Here is a 15,339-nt window from a genome sequence, read left to right as displayed (position 1 = left end):
AACCCTATAACTTTCTTTTCACACTGGTAAGGACTATTATCTCCACTTTAAAAGTAAGAAAATTCGGGCCATCTGGATAAGAAACACTCTTTCATTTTCCAGGACAGTACCCAATATCTTTCTTTATTTTACACAATAGAAAGGAAAGTGTCTAGTAAGTGTGGTCAGCAAAGGCTCAGGAGCCACAACCCTTGGGATTAAACGTCAGTCTCACAAAACTCTAGATACCACCTTAGGCAGGGCATCTGTGCCTTCCTCAGCCTTCGCTGCTTTGGCTACAAAACAGACAGAAATATCTACTTGCCAGGGACATAAAAACTTCTTTTTGTTACAGTGTTCAAGTTGAAATGCTCTGCCTAATGGTTGGCCATCCAGAAGAAAGGAAAACAATGTATTCTGTATGTCCAGGCTCCTCCCAGCTGGAGGACCACAGGTGTTGTAAGCAGCGCAGGGCAGAAGATAACTGTGCCAAGACTGCATTAGGAATCCTCTGGAATTATTCAGTCGTTCAGAGACTGGACGAGAAGCCCAAGGACTCTTGAGATTTCATGAAGGAGTAGATTTCATTTCAAAGAGAATGTGGAAGAGTTTGTAGAGTCTCCCAAACAGAAGGTTGGTAACTTAGTTTTGCCAAAATCTTTTACAAACAAACAAACAAAAAATTTAACAACTTGAAAGCACATAAACATAATGAAGACCTAATTTCTGAACAACTACCATGAATGAAGCCACCACGGACCTTTCTGTGATATTTATGCTAAGGAAACATTAAATGTTCCTCTGTGCCCACAACGGTACTTGTAAAACCTGCTTTGCAGAGAGCAAGTAGAAAGGCAACAGAAAGCGGTGAGAAGGTAATGGGAAAAGAGAGATAAGAGGGGTTTCAGCCAGAGAGGGCTGCTGTAATAACTACAGGGTGAGTCTCTGCATGAATCCCAGGATGCACAGAGTGTCCACGGAGATGCCAAGGGAAGAGCAGGAAGACAGCAATTGCCCCTGATCATAATACCTGCACTGAGTCCTGATCACCTACAAGGAAAAAGAAGGCTTTGAAGGAGAACTTTCTGCTAATTTTCAAAATCCCTCAGAAAGACTCAACGGTAAGTGTAACATTTATCAGCTGGGTGAACTAGCGTTGGGGGGTGATGGATTGGTTTGTACAGGGTCGCCCTGTGACGACGAGAACTTCGGCTCAGATCCCCAGAACTCACATTAGAAAACACTGTGGTACACGCTGAAAGGCAGAGGAAGGGGAAACCCCTTGGATTTGTTGGCTGGTTAAATGCCTAGTGTACTTGCTGAAAGTCCCAGGCCAATGAGACCCTGTCTCAGATAAAAGGGGTCAGGTGCTGGAGTAAACATACAAAGGGTTGTCCTCGGACCTCCACATGCACTTATGCACAGACAGACAGACAGACACACACACACACACACACACACACACAAAGAGCGATCAAAAAAAGAGTTATGGATGCAGCTCAGAGGTGTACTGCTTGCATCATCTATGTAAGGCTCTGCATTTAGGCATCAATACGGGGGGTGGGGGGGAGTAGCAGAAAAACAGACTGGCGGAAGAGAGCACTGGGGAGACCAGAAAGAAATTCACTTCTCCATCCATGTCGTGTTCTCCAATGAAAATTCCCAGCTGACAACGCGGCTGCTAAGTACCTAGTTCACTGCCTGGCAGAAGCAAGCGTAGCTCTGGTGCTCCAATAAACTCCCCTCACTTAAGCGTCAGAAGAACACATCAAAAGAAGTTAAATTCAGACCTCTTAAATGGGCTTATTCAATAAGGATAAGAGCGAGCCAAACTCGCACTTGAAGCATCTCTCAACAAACACATATTGCTACAAAGAAAAATTTCCCTTTCAAATCAAGCATGACAGACACAAGCTTTGATATTCTACTCGCCCGGCCTGATAAGAACTCTGAGTTGCACACCTATTGGAACCGCGATCTGTACTGGAGAGATGATAAGTTCTGCCCTGAGGGCCTGGGTTCACATATTGCGAGCAGACAGAACTCTAGATTATTATGATGTGAGAACTGAAACGTTAGTACAATCAAGAACCGATCCTGGAGGCTATCGGGCTCCTATTATCCACAGGCCCTGAGCAACGGAAAACACAAGAGTCAGGTAAGCTCTATGAAGCCTTTAAATATACATTCCGTAATTAGGATGGTCAGCTCTTGCCATTCTCCCCCTACTCGCCCAGCTGGCCAATTGTAGGGAGAACAGCCTTATTTACAGCATCAAAGAATTTCTGTGACTTGCTGCCTGTGCCGTCATGAAGACTGTATGCAAAGCAGTAGTCGCCAGGGTAACCTTTACAAAATCTCAACTTCCTGCCCCTTAGTTCGTTCCTGTAACAAGAAGGTGAGGTGTTTGAGCTTCTGTGGCCTAACCTATTTACTTCCTCTGAAGGAGGAACAGAAAATGAAAAATGTCTTTCAAGAAAGAAAAGAGAAATGTAGACAGAAAGTGAAGATCACATTAACCGACATTAACGGGCTGACGGCCTATTTAATAAGCTCCCGTCAAATGCTTTTGAGTTCATGTTCCATGCACAGAATAGGAGACATCGCAAGGCAAAGAAGGCTCGGAAGAGCGCCACCATCTCATCAACATACTACACTGGAATGACAATAATAGAAATCCTACACCCATCAGAGAGATCCAAGGGCCGGGAAAAGAACAAGGACCTGCCTGACACAGACACTTCCACGCTTGTGCTACATATGCATGAATTCAGATTTAAAAGAAAAAGAAGCTAAAAGTAGTGCCTTGTTCTTTTTATTTCATTTCATAATTTTTAAATGCTAAGAGCAGCATCTTCTTTTTTTCTGCTTTGTGTTTTTATAGAACGCAGAACCAAAATGGAAGCATTTACACTCTATCTCTCTTTTGCATGTAATAAATTAGATTTGACCAGATTTCCTTTCTCTCACAGAAGTCATGCCTCCAGGCTTATCTCGATAACCCTTTGTAGGCTGCCTTCCTATCCACAGATTGAGCTGCGAAGCTGAATCCACCAAGGAAGCCCATACCAACAGGTTGAATTATTTAGATTACTTAACACCAGACATGATTAGCCATGCAGACCTTCCAATTCACTCACTATCCAGGAGTCAGTCAATGGTGAAACGGATGGGGGAAAGACTCAGGTGATTTTGCAGGCTAAGCAACCTTATTTCAAACACTCTAGAAACACAAAACTAAACACAATATAAAGGTATGGTCCCACTTAGCAGGAGAGGGGGGTGGGAGGGGACGCCGTCAAATCTGAACAATCCATTACCCTCTAGTCAGCACTTGTGATGACAACTTTCTAAGCCACCCTAAAGTCCTGTCTGATGTGAACAACTCACATCGCAGATATGTGTGGCCACGGTACCACTGAACCCCTGAAGAAGGCAAAGGGCCCCTCCCTTCCCGCACCATACACTCGGCCTTCTGATCAGACTAGCACCAGTAGTTGAAGCACTGTTGCGGAAATATTTCCAACCCAGATTGTGTTTGCATTTTTTCCCTAGGATACCACACTACTATCCACCAGCACCACCCCACCCATGCACTTGCTATCCCCCCTCCTGCGCGCACGTGTGTGTGTGTGTGTGTGTGTGTGTGTGTGTGTGTGTGTCTGTGTGTGTGTGTGTGTTCCCTTAAGTTTCTTCTTTTACAATCCTGGCTGTTGAGTGAATTTCATCATCTTTTCAGTCTGTGTCAGTAAACTTAGTTTCCATTTCTTCCTGTGTTAAAGAGGGTTGAAGCCAGAGTCTCAAACGCTAGACAAACGCTCTACCACGATCCCAGCCTCTCTCTGCTCTTCTTCAATGTTACTAATACCGTGTGTCATTTCTATCAGAGGACTTTTTAGCATAACCCAGTCAATATCAGTAATCTCAATTCTCAACTTAAAGATTGAGATAAAAAGATAAATATTTTCTTCCCATCAATCCTTCTTTATTGTTCATTAATATGAGCCAATACATCACAGAAGACACATTCATCTGGAAATACGTTTTTATTTTAACTCTAGGAGTTGCTGTTTGAAAATCAGAAGTCTAAAAGTAACAAAACAGTTCTAGGCCTATACTGTCATTTTCTTCGGCCCTCCCTCCCCCTTTCAAACAGAAGTGGATTTGGACAAGTTAAGAAGTATCTCTGAGGACTGAGTTGCTTTGAAAGGAAATAACAAGTCAAAGTAGGAGACACAGCAGGAGGCTCCAGCAGCTGTGCTCTGGGTTCAAGGCCAACCTCTCCCTCAGCTACAGTTGGACTTAAAGCTGCCTTGGGCTACACAGTGAAACACTGTATCAAAAACAGAGGTAATAACACAAACGTTGGAGACCAGTGGAAGTGAAGACACTGGCGCTCTACCCATCTCTAGGTCAGCAGCGTGGGTAACAGCACATCCAGAGATATCCTGTGTACCTGTGACTTAATCTCCACCGCACACTCACAATCATGGTCTGTATACTACTGTATGCGTACAGCTTATCTCTCTAGATTACGAGCACACTGAGTCTAAAGACTGACGCTCTGCAGCTCAGTAGACAAAACATTCATTGATTCAGCGCTAAATGCTGATCACGTGACTACCCCCCAATACTGATCTATGTGAAACAGATGCTCTCCACAAAGGAGCTGAGTGAACACAAAACATTTATGGTACGTATGGGACAGACGGATCTTGGAGAAGGAGTTTACCATATTACCTATAATGTGCACACAACCCTTTTAACTTCCACCAAGGCTCCTAACTCTAAACCACTTTTTTTCATTTAATTACACATATTTCTCTCCCACCGTGTATGAGCACGCATGTGTGTGCGAGCGCACGCACGTGTCTCTGCACTCACCTACAAGCACACATGCCGTGGCACTGCTACGGAAACCAGAGAATAACCTCCTCCTTGACTAGATCAGACTCAGGCCACCTCACTCTGCAGCAGGGGCTTTTGCCCTTTATCCATCTCCATGGTCCCCAGTCCACTTCTCTTTCCAACATCACCCAAGGTCCTTGGACATGTTCTTTTCCTTCCTCCAAAATACCTGATTCCTAATGGGATGCCTTCAACCCCATATCAAGTTCATCTATCGGGGTGATGTGTTCCTGGTACTGCCTTTCTCCACCTGTTGCAGAATAGCCATGAACAATCACTGACTCTCATCCACACACATTACTGAGAAAAATTTATCATTGTGAAAAGACAACGCCTGAGAATATCTCCACTGGATAATGAAGACTTCACAAATCATCCATCTGCCTACCTACCTACTTAGCTACCTATAAAGATAGATATAAAAAAAGACCGTACAAAAAATATCACTTCTACAGATCCCTTCAACTTCAAGACACCATACACATGTAAACACGTAAGTATTTTAAATACAGTATCTTAGGATTCTAAGGCAGATGAGTCCATCCAACGGTAGCAAACAGGAAGAGTGATAGAGTAGACCTTCACCAGCTCACCTTGTGAACACACTGGTCAAAGAAACGGCATCACTTTGACCAGAAGCACAACAAAGGTGTTCCTCAGTCCTGATTAGAAAGTGGCTTACTCATTTCTGGAGACTAATTAACATGGGATACATACTGTCTCTCATCTATAACATCATTTGACATCATCAGTCAGCACGCAAGTTCACTGACTTCTATAACACCTTCTATAACATGAAGAGCATGTGTTCTCTTCATGGCCCAATGTGCACTTGCTACACTATTGCCATACACACACTAGAACAGCCCCAGCAGCTGTTGCAATCGGCAGAGTTCTCAGTTATCTCTCCTCCTGGGCTAAAGAGCTTGGGAGCTCCAAGGGAACAAAACCTTGCCTCTCAGATTTCAACACTGTTAAAACTCAGTAGCAACTAGTTAAGAAACCAAAAACACTGCTTGAGGGAAGACTCCATGACCTATCTGCTACATACCACATAAAGCTACCTCTCTTACAATGGCCCTATCTTGACCTATCGACCATAAACCATGGCTAGCTTATCTATGACAATACATGATTGGGCTGGAGAGATGGCTCAGTGGTGAAGAGTATTGGCTGCTCTTCCAGAAGACTACGGTTCTATTCTTAGCACCCACATGGTGGCTCACAATCACCTGTAACTCCACTTCCAGAGGATTCCAAAATGTCTTCTGACCTCCCTAGGCACAAGTGGTACACAGACATGCATGAAGGCAAAACGCCAATAGGCATAACACTAAAATAACAACAACAACAAAAACATGAAGTTTACTCGAGAACTACCTCTCTCTCAATTACTCCATGGTTTAAAAAATGGACAAGTACATATTCTCTCCTTCACTACTGAGTGTTTAGACCCCCAGGATATTGATCGGATAGTCTATAAAAAGGAGATGAAATAAAACGAATAAAACCAGAACATGTCAGGCTTTGCTTTGTCAGGTTCGGTATCATTAGGTTGAAGATAATAACAGAGTACTTCTCTCTCTCTGTTTTTCCATCTAGATTTTAGAGAGTTAGTGATAATGAACAACACAGTGACAAGGACGTCTAAAAAACAGGTGGGGGGAGTCTTATTTGAAATGTTCCTTCAAAGCAGACATTCTCAGGAATCAATCCCTGCTCTCCCCAATCATTCCCATTACTACCTCCCAGTCACTTGTCCTCTCACCGTCCTTTCCAGCAGAATCACGCGATGCCACCAAAATGTTAATGACAGTAAATAGACTCCCATCCCACAGCGATCCAGCATGACAGTAAACAGATTCCCATCCCACAGCGATCCGTACTTCACCCTACTGCTCCCACCAGCAGGTATTACTTATAAACATTTCCTTCCTTAGCCCTTCTATTCATTTGGTACAAAGTTCAGGCTTTGTAACCAGCAGCATGATAGAGTGCTGTTCCTCCACTCAACAACCAACATATTTTTTCATAAGAAATAAAAGACACCGGAGCTGGAGAATTGGCTCAGCAGTTAAGAGCACTTGTTGCTCTTGCAGACGACCTGAGTGGACCCATAGCACCTACTTTCAGTTCTAGAGGATCCAACACCTTCTTCTGACTTTGGGGTTCACCAAGCACAAACGTGGTACACATACATATAAAGTAATAAATAAAAAAAATACGTAAATCTGTTTTGTGTTTACTTGTTTTGGTTGATTGGGTTGTTTTTTTGTTTTTGTTTGTTTTTGTTTTGTTTTTGAGTCAGGGCTTCTCTAGGTAGCCCTGGTTGTCCTGGAACTAGCGCTGTAGACCAGGCTGACCTCAAACTTACAGAGATCCACCTGTCTCTGCCTCCTGAGTGCTGGGATGAAAGGCGTGCACAACCATTTAATGGCATAAACAAATGAATCTAAAGAAAGAATGTAAATAATAAGGAAAGACAGACTGACATAGCCAGGCATGATGGTACATGACTTAGATCCTAACTCTCCTGAGACAAATGTGGGAGGAGCTCTGTGAGTTCCAAGTCAGTGTGGTCTACATAGAGAGAGTCAGAGCGACAAATCCAAGATACTGTCTCAAAAAACAAAAATAAGAAAGAAAGGAAAGGGACGTAAAAGAAGGACGCTGCTAGAACCTTTTGACAGGTATATATACTATCGTAGACTAAAGCCAGGAACTGAATCACTAGCTCCACACTAAAGAGCCTGACTCTTGTTCGTCACAAAGCCTGCTGACAGTGACAGCGTCAAATGACCACCATATACTTCAACACCTCTTTACAGGTCTCAAAACTTCCTTCCTTTACGAGAGAGAGGGAGAGAAAGAGAGAGGGAGAGAGAGAGGCCAATGTTGACATTCCCATTTTCCAGAGGGGAAAATCCAGGGTGAAGGAGGCCCAGTAACTCATACAAGATGATATATTGGATTGCAGAGTTCAGCGTTCTGATTCCCATTGTAGCTTGCTATCCACAGCCACAGTGGCTTCTCAAATGAAGACTAATAAGCATTGTCTTCAACCCAGCACACAGGTACTGCACTGACTACTCCAGCAAGCTGGGGTTTTGTCCCTGGAATTGTACTTGTGTCTGCACAGCCTGGTGACTGTTCCTGTCCGTCTCTGCAGCATCACCCACACATGCCCGAGGACTAGATCTATGAATTCTCTAACTGTACTAATTAAGTCAGTGCACAGCAGAAAATGACAATAAATCACTGTTTACAATCACTTTTATTCTGGCCACTATTCAGTTTCACTTGGAAGCCACGCCTGACCCACGGAGGATAATTAACTCTGCTTGTAAAAAGAAGGCTTGGGCCAGTGAGATGGCTCAGCGGGTAAAGGCATCTGTCACTCAGGTCTGACAACCTGAGTTCAATGCCCAGAACCCATATAAAGATGGAAAGGAATAACCCCAATGATGTCCTCTGATTGCCACACATGTGATATGATGCACCCCCCCACACACACACAAAGAGAGAGAGAGGAATATTAATAATAATTAATAAAATTTAAAAGTAAAGTTAACTTTCATGTTCTTTTGCTTCTGCCAAACAGGAATTGGCAAACTATTTTTTAAAGATTTATTTATTATGTATACAATGCTCTAATTGCAAGTATGCTTGCACACCAGAAGAGGGCACCAGATCTCATTACAGATGGTTGTGAGCCACCGTGTGGTTGCTGGGAATTGAACTCAGGACCCCTGGAAGAGCAGCCAAAATTCTTAACCTCTGAGCCATCTCGCCAGCCCAAGTAGCAAATTCTTTAGAACTGAGACAGAGAAGGCAGGAAAGTCAGTGGGAAAGGAGAAAGAAAGATTAAAGAGAAGTCAGATATTCTAACCCAGCTGTGGTTTCCCCCATCAAATGGTTCAGATTCTAAAGGTAGGTCCTAGATTATTTATTGGGGTTAAGCCAGCACTCTCCAAGATAAGCAAAGAGATCTTATTAGACAGAATCTAAACAAAACTATATATACCCATAGAAATGTTTTAAAAACTCACAAGTCTATGCTATATTCCTAAGACATGGTATCTGGCAGAAGTAAGGCCTTCTTGGATTTAATCCATAGGAGACACATAAATGTTAATTACATGTTAATTAATTAACTCCCCCTACACTGCCATAAATTTTAGCTATAAAACTGTAGCTCAGACCCCGAACACATTTAAAGTCACATTTAAAGTTCCCGTTTCTTTCCTACTACTGTATACTTAATTATTCTTATTTTTTTCCTATTGTATATTTATAAAGGTAGCCACTCACGCCGCTTTGTTCTGGTTTTCTCACTTTCTTAATTCAAAAGGAAGAAATTGCTTTCAGTAGAAAAGAGGGCACTGCAATGTTAATTAAGAATCCAACAACAGCCCGGCCTTGATGGTACAGGCCTTTAATCACAGCACTCAGACCGAGGCAGGCGGATCTCTGTGAGAGGCCAGCCTGGTCAACAGGGGAGGTTCCAGAACAGCCAGGGCTACACAAAGAAACCCTGACTCGAAACACACCCTCCCACTCACCCTCCCCCCGACAAGAAAAAACGAAAATAATCCTCACCCTCCCCCCGACAAGAAAAAACGAAAATAATCCAGTAAACGGGGTTGGGGAGAGAGCTCACAAAAGAGACACCCACAAAAACATGAAGAGGAAGACTGAGTTCAGATCCTGATAACTCCCACAAAAACACCCTCAACTGTAACTTGAGCACTTAGGGAGGGTGGCAACCTAAGGAGCTCTGTAACTCATTGGCTAGCCAATCTAGCCAATCAGTGAGCCAGATTCAGGGAAAGCGATCAGGTTTCGGGAAGGAGGAAAAAAAGGTGGTGAGCAATGCAGGAAGGCAAGTAACAACTCCAGTTGATCTCCCCAAGCACCCACACCAAACACACACAGGCTAGCACAAATCTCATTTTCCCTCATCTTTCAAGGACTCTTGGTGTCTACTTGTTCATAGGTTCAAAGAACTTCCCAAAAACTTAGGATCTTTTCCCTACTAAACCTGACACACACTCTCCTTGATTTGCAAATGCAGTGTTCAGCATTCCTAGTATAACAGAAAAGAAATTGATCGCAACACGTGACTCTTACCTCAAGGCGGTGGTAAAAGGCAGAACCGTCTGGCGGCCTTCACAACTGCTGTGCACCCCAAGACTTCTAAGGATCTAGCATTGATTTTAAAAGAGGAAAAGAAAGAAAATAAAAAAAAAATCAAAGCCCTCTCCTTAAGCCTTCACATCTATAATCTCCAATTCAAACTCAACATGCATAGTTTCACACGGCATCTCTCTGCGTATTAGAATACAGTCAGCCAGTTCCACATGAGGCGAAATTAACTTTAATCATTCACATCATCCCCATATTCTAAATTCACACAACAAAATTCCTCACTGTAAACAAGAGTAGTGCTATCTAAGCACTAGGGACAGTACTGAGGCAGGAAGATAGAGGTTCAACACCAGCCTGGGCTATATAGGTCAGTCCATCGTATGTATGATGACAGGCGGCAGTTACAAGGGTGGTTTGACACAATCTTCATTTCTCTGGTTTTCACCTTTAAAATTCAAGATCCTTTACAGTATACACACTGGGAAATAGGTATGCAACTCATTTAAATATATATATTAAAATCATAAATTATACAAAGTATTCCCGTAATAACTTTTTACTTAGTGAATCAAAATTATATTCTTACAACGACAATATTTATTTTATAAGTAGATATGTAGGTTAGTGAATAACTTTTTAACCTGAAATTACATGGATCAGAGAACAAAATGACAGGCTCGTAGAAAAAACAAATTTAAAAAGTTTTTTTTCACCTTTTGCAGTTTTAAGCACGTTTTACTTTGATTTCTCCTTAACGTTCCAAATTAAGCTACCTGTCATGACTCAGAGTGGGGGGAAACAGTGAATGATAAAACAAATTTCCTTATCTATGGTATGCCGATCTCAAATCTCAGAATGAAAGGATTTCTTTTTTAATGTAAGCAAGAAAGCGCGGAAATCACAGGGCCCAAAAACTCCCAATTCATTGTTGTCTGATTTACAAACTTTCTATTTCTGATCAGCACCGTTCCCACATCTAGCTGCTATCTCGGGTCCTCTAATTACTTCCACGTCTAAACGGACTGCGTAGCTACAAGTAAAGGCCAAACTTTGCTCTCTGCCTCGCGAACTTAGGATGAGTGTAACCACTAGAGGTCCCCCTCGGCCAGTTTTGCAGGCTCACTATTTTGCTACACTTGAAACTTTCCGGAGAAATGCTCTCTACTCGAGTCAGTGTTTTTCTAAAAACTTGCGCAAAAATCCACGCGACCGAGGTAGCCAGTACAAAGCCTCCAGGGCTCCCCACACCAATAAAGACATCACAACCAACCATCTACGAAAACCGAAATAAAAATTCAACACACACACACACGGGTTTTTATTTCTCGTCTCAGTTTCCTTTAACTTAGAACAATTTTTTAAAATCTATTTTTGTTCCTGGGCACTTTGGGTGATCTCAAATGCATGTTTCTGGCGGTGGCCCCGAGATGGCAAAGGAGCGGGCCAAGGGATGCAGAAGGCGGGGGGAAGGGCCGTGCAAACGGCGCCCCGAGGAAGTTGCATAAGGAAAGAGACTCCGTTTTTTGCCCCCCCCCCCCAAAAAAAAAAGAGAGAAAAAAATCAACGGGGAAAAAGGAGGAAAAGGAAGCTGGGCGGTGGCTGCAGGACAGAGAAGGGAAACCAAAGCGACGTTTACCTTCGTGTCCCCGTGGAAGGGTGGGGCAAGAGCCTTGACCCACGCGACCCGGCAGTGCGGCTCGATCTCCCACCCCGGCTATCACGGAGCGCGGACGGACAGACAGACCTCTGCCTCGCGCGGGCCGGGCGCGGAGCAAGCCGCCCAGCCGGTCAACTTTCTCTCACGGTCGTGCGGTGGGCCGCGATCGGGGGTTCGGGTCCCACAACCCCCCCCCCTATTTTTTTTTGTCTTTTTGCTTTTTTTTTTTTCTCCACCCTCAGGAGGCGATTAAAGTTTTCCCTCCGCCAGCGCGCCCCTCGGCCCGCCGCTCTCTCAAGTTTGCCTCCTCCTCCGGTCGGCGGCTGGCGGGGCGCGCGGCGGATGCCTCCGCTCCTGCGCTTCCCGATCCCCACCCCCGCCGGCCTCTACTTCCCCCGCCCCGCCGCCACCGCCGCCGCCGCCACCGCCGCCCCGCCGGGCCCAGGACGCGAGCGGGGACCAGACAGCAGTCCATGAGCGCAGAAGGGCGGGCGCACGCACGCGGCGCGAGGCGGACCCGGCTCGCCGGCCTCGGCCACCGCGGGCGACCGTAAACAAGTTGCAGGCAGCGCGGCCCCCCGCGGCAGCCCCGCCGCCTCGCCTCGCCTCTCCCACACGCCCGCCCGCCCTCCCGCACCGGCGGCGCTGCACCGACAAGAACGCGGCCGCGACGGCGCGGGTGCCCGGCCCGCGCCCTCCTCCCCGCGGGGACGCCAATGCCGGGCCCGCGCCGCCGGCCGCGCTCCCTTAAAAAGCACTTTCCTGTCTCGGGCAGGGGAAAAAAAAATCCAGCGGAGGCTTTATTTCTTTTTTTTTTTTTTCCGTGCAACTTTCCCAAAATGGCGGAAATTGGAGGCGATCTCTAGGAAATTCTCCCACAGTCGGCGGCGGCGGCGGCGAGCGGGGGAGGTGGCGAGCGGGGAGAGCACACGCAAACTCTCGGCCGCCGGCCCCGCCGCGGCTCGGGTGTGCGTGCGTGTGAGGGTGCGTGTGCGCGGTGCGAGTCGCGGAGGCCTCTCGGCGCGCGCTCACACTCAACACACACACACCGACACACACACACCAACACACACACACACACCACACACACACACGGCCGCGCCGGCGAGACGCGCCTCTGCCACATTCAACCAGTCCGTTCTCCGCAGCCGAGCCGGGAAGCAAAGTGGCCCGGCCTCTTTTCCCACTGCCTCGGTCTCCCGTACTTGGACTTCTCGCGCTCGCTAGCTCGCTCGCTCTCCCGGTGCGCGCCCGGCACAAAGGCCACACGGGCGGATGGGGCCGCAGGGGCGGCGCGCCGGGGCTGGCGTCCTCCCGCCGCCGCCGCACCGAGTCTCCACCGCGATCGTCCCCACGGTCCCCTCCCGAAGCCGGCGCCCCCTGCCCCGGGCCGACCGCGCTCGGCGCCCCCCGGGGAGGCTGCGGCTCCGCCGCGGTGTCCCCCCCCCCACCACACACACACCCAGCGCCGCCCCGGACACGCAGCCCCGCGGCGCCGCACTCCCCCCCACCGCCGCCACCCCGCGCCCGGTGTCAAAAAAGCGACCAAAGTGACAAGCTCGGAGGGGGGGCGCGGGGGAGGGGGCCCACACGCATCCCGCCGCCTGCGCGCCGGCGACGGCCCGACGCGGCCGCCTCGGCCCGCTCCCTTCCGCACGGCCCCCCACACCCTTCCCCGTGTGCGCGCAAAAGGAGGAAAAAATACAAGTCTCTCCTCCCCCCATTTTTTCCTTTCTCTTTTCTCTCTCTTTTGTTCCTCTTTCGCACTCGCACTCACTACTTCAGAGTGAGATGCCCACAGACTCCCCCACCAGCCGCTTCCGAGTCACTTGCCCACTTTTTTTCCCCGGGATTAAGTTTTCTCCTCTTTCCCAGAGGCGCAGAGAAGTGGGGGAGAAACCCCTTCTCTCCTTCCCCTCCCCTGATCGCTTTCCCAAGACGAGGGTGCGCTTCCTTCCCTCTCTAGCTCTCGGAACTTTCATCCTCACCCAGAAAAAAAATCAATGAATGGCTTTGGCACGGGCCGAGCTGCGGATTAATTAGAGATTAGATCCGATCAGCCGCTTCTTACCCCCAAATTTTCTCTTTTTTTTTCTCCGTCTCACGAGTAGTCCTGACAAATGGTCCAGGGCTGCGGGCGCAGTGCGCATGTGCGCGTAGAGTCAGGGCTGGGGAGAGGGGAAACTGCGCTGGTGCCGGTGCCGCCGCCGCCGCCGCTGCCGCCGCCGCCGCCGCCGCCGGGGAGGCTCGCGCTGGCTTCCCTGTTACTGCTGCTGCGCCTTCGCCGCTGGAAAGCAGCAATTGAGCGGCTCGGCCGAGGCGGCCGCCCGCAGACACTGGTTCAGGTGCATCCCTTCGCGATCCTTGGCGCTGCTGCTTCCGAGCTGGGTCGGAGAACGGCCCGAACAAATGGGAAAGACTGAGAAGGTTATAGATTTCTTTGTCTGCTTTTGCACTTTACTTTTTTTCCTAAGGCAATTCTCAGAGCAGCGAATCCACCATGTGCTGACTAAATGTGTGCGTTCAGCCATTAAAGAGTGGGCCCTGGTCTCATCCCAATTGCTACCCAGGGGCTGAATACATGCCACAGGTCAAGAAAAATACGAAATAAAGTTCTAAGCTTGCAACGGAGTTTAATTTGCCCTTTTCGATACTGGAAGAATGCATAATCAAGTCTGAAACTTGCGCGTTCGTTCCGCATCCTAAATGGGATTTCTATTGACAGCTTCAGCGGGTTAGGCCTCTGTTCTAAGGGACGCTGGGAGTTCTACCTCAACTTAGAAATCCCTGATAAAGTGCCTAGGCAATAAGACGGGACCGCCCGCTTAATGTTCTCAGGCAAGATGGCTGAGCTCTCCTAAATAGCAAACCCTGCCTTTGTCAGCGCGTCAAATCTGGATCCAGCTAGTATTGTATTTCGATATTGACAGTTTTCAGCTTACGGACTGCAAGCTGGCTTTGGGGGAGTTTACGGTTCCCCTTTTCTACGAGGTTCGGGGGGCAGACAAAACAATTCGAAGTCATTAAAGTTGCAATACATAAGTAGATAACACTGGAGAGTTTCCTGTGAGGGAAAAGGGGGAAAATGCAGCAACGTGTGATTTCGGAGACTGTGAGGCAAGCCTAGCTCTTCTCTGAGGGGAAAGGGGAAGCAGTGGGGAAGTAAAGGAAAGCTCCGCCCCCATCATGTACTGTTTGCTTCGCATCTAATGAAGGGCACAGGGGCCTTTCTCTGCTATTGTTACCCGAGGCCTAGAACTTAAATATATCAAAGATGGAAATTCCATATTAAAAAGCCTTCCCCTAAAAAGTAAGATTATTCTTGATTGAATTTTTTTTTTCACTGAAGGAATGTTCCTTGAACTAGCTTCAGAAAATAAACTCTTAAATTCCTTCCTCAGGCCCGTGAAATTGCCCTAGAGAAACAGATCACCACCCATTTCTTCTGGTACTGTAGAGACCAGCTCTCCAACTCCCAAATCGAGGTACATAGCTTGACATGTGCTTTGGGACACAGGTGCTAACTAACCCTGCAGAGTTTAAATGGGTTTGTAAAAGAAGCTTCATTTGTTGCACACACGTCGCTGGTTCAGGCGTGTGCAGCAGGGACCGTCTGGTTAGTGAGAGCTATTGATTACCTCAGACCA

General features: G+C 47.1%; 1 protein-coding gene across 17 annotated transcripts in view; it reads right to left on the bottom strand.

The window, feature by feature from the left end:
- The window catches only part of L3mbtl3 (L3MBTL histone methyl-lysine binding protein 3), a 109,424-nt gene extending 95,517 nt beyond the window's left edge, over positions 1-13,907 (bottom strand). For 3 of the 17 annotated variants that reach the window (XM_075946938.1, XM_075946977.1, XM_075947015.1), the window contains exons 1-2: positions 13,764-13,846; positions 10,018-10,091 (exon numbers count right to left, since the gene is read on the bottom strand). The gene's annotated coding sequence lies outside the window, so the exon portion shown is untranslated. Of the gene's footprint in view, positions 1-10,017; positions 10,104-11,671; positions 12,051-13,763 lie in introns of those variants that run through there. The other 14 variants (XM_075946987.1, XM_075947051.1, XM_075947025.1 and 11 more) reach the window with 14 other exon arrangements.
- Positions 13,908-15,339: the final 1,432 nt, after the last annotated feature.

This window comes from Microtus pennsylvanicus, chromosome 1 (genome assembly GCF_037038515.1).
Source record: "Microtus pennsylvanicus isolate mMicPen1 chromosome 1, mMicPen1.hap1, whole genome shotgun sequence".
Taxonomy (NCBI): domain Eukaryota; kingdom Metazoa; phylum Chordata; class Mammalia; order Rodentia; family Cricetidae; genus Microtus; species Microtus pennsylvanicus.
The sequence above is the reverse complement of the archived record's forward strand: the minus strand, read 5'-3'. Positions and strand labels throughout refer to the sequence as shown.